A 1,998-nucleotide genomic window follows, 5' to 3' on the forward strand; every position below is an offset into this window, starting at 1 on the left:
ACGCTCTCTCTATTCAGTATAAAGCGTACTTACTAATCCTTACTATACCTATACCTATACTTAGGCCTAAGCTACCTCTACCTTAGTATTATAGAGGGCTTACGTAAAGAAAGGCTACTCTTTAGGATAGCTAGAGATATATATAGCCTCTACGTAGAGGCGTTTAGAGCTATTATTTATTACCTTAATTATAGTATAAAGAGGGTCCCTTTTAGAGGTATTTATAAAGGCTTTAGCTATTACTACCCTAATAATATACTACTAATTAGTAAAAAAGTATTTACTAAATTTAAAGGCTTTATTTAGTATATAGATATTATCCTATATAGTAATACCCTTAGTTATTTACTTATAGAAGGGCGTACCTTATAGGAGATTAGCGTTCTTATATATCTCTTATAGTATAGATATTATAAAGGACTTATTATAAGTTAATAAGGAAGAGGAAGAGGAAGAGGGATAGGTATAAGGCCTTATACATAGTAGTAGAGTTTTTATACTTCTAGCTATAAGAACCTCTTCTAATAACCTCTTTAGTTANATAAGGCCCTATACGTAGAGTTTTTATACTTCTAGTTATAAGAACCTCTTCTAATAACCTTTTTAATTAATAAGTTATCTCTTATATAGTAGTATTATTAGGCTATAAAAGTTTTAGTAACTTATTTAACCTTAATATAATTAGCCCTATTATATATAGTACTATTAACTTTATACTATATAATTAATATTATTACTATTCTATTAATTTATTTAACTAAGGTATATATTTAACTTTATATAAAGGTTTATCTACTAGTAGAAATATATAGGGTTTCTATACTATTTTCTTTAATTAGTAGAGGGTATAGGTTAAAGTACCTATATAGTATTTCTAGAATTATACCTATATATAGGGTGAATTTTGCTATAGTCTTTTTATAGGGGGGCTATATTATAATTATAAACTTAATACTAGTTATAAATAGTTATTATTAAATATAAGGAATTTTATTATAATAACTAATAAAATAAAAAGTTTTCTCCTTTTATTATATTAAATACTACCCCTACTCTTAATAATATTACCTCTATTATATATACTTTTATATATAAAAATAACTAAATTTATTTTACTTCTCTTATAAATATTAAAAAGAATAAAACTAATTAATCTATTTTAAGAAACTTCTCTTTTTTTAAACTTATTAGAAGGTTTCTAATAATATATTAACTAATAAGGGGAAATACTAAAAAGTTTAAAAACTTAAGATCTAAGTTATACTTATATATAGAAATATTAAGAATTAGCTTTTTTAAATTATAAGTTACTATAAGTATAAAGATATAAAAAAACTAAAAAAGAAAGATATTATAATTATATTAACTTTTTTTTAAAAAAAGAGAGATATATTTTTTAAGTTTAATTAAAGGTATTTCTCCCTTTTAAGAATAATTTTATCTTAGTTCTTCTAAAAAGAAGATATATATATCTATTTTATTACTTTTCTTTTATACTCTTAATTAGTAAATAAATAGCTAGAGTAAAATACCTTTTTAAAGTTTATAATTAATATTATAATTTTACTATAAATTTATTAAATCTTAAATTTAATTTATAAAAGAGGAGTATTATAAAGTAAAGTTATAAGAAATACTAATAATAATAACTAAACTCCCTCTATAGAGAGAAGAAAAAGAAATTTAAAATATAAAATAACTTTACTATTTAGATAATACAAAAAAAGAGGGATAATAAATATAAATATATCATCTAAATAAAAGAAAAGGATAAAAATAGAAATAATAATAAGAGTATCTCTTTTCTTTTTTATCTCTTCTTTTACGTTCTATTATTTTTCTTAAACCTATATTATAAGAATTCTTTTATTACTCTTTCTATTAATAAATTATTAACTTTATTTAAGTTTTATATATTCTTTCTATTTTAACTTTTTTAAAAAAAACTCTTTTTTATTTCTTTTTTTATTAATTTATTTATACTTTCTTTAGAATAAT

This window comes from Colletotrichum gloeosporioides (genome assembly GCF_011800055.1).
Source record: "Colletotrichum gloeosporioides strain Lc1 chromosome Unknown consensus_66, whole genome shotgun sequence".
NCBI classification, from domain to species: Eukaryota; Fungi; Ascomycota; class Sordariomycetes; order Glomerellales; family Glomerellaceae; genus Colletotrichum; species Colletotrichum gloeosporioides.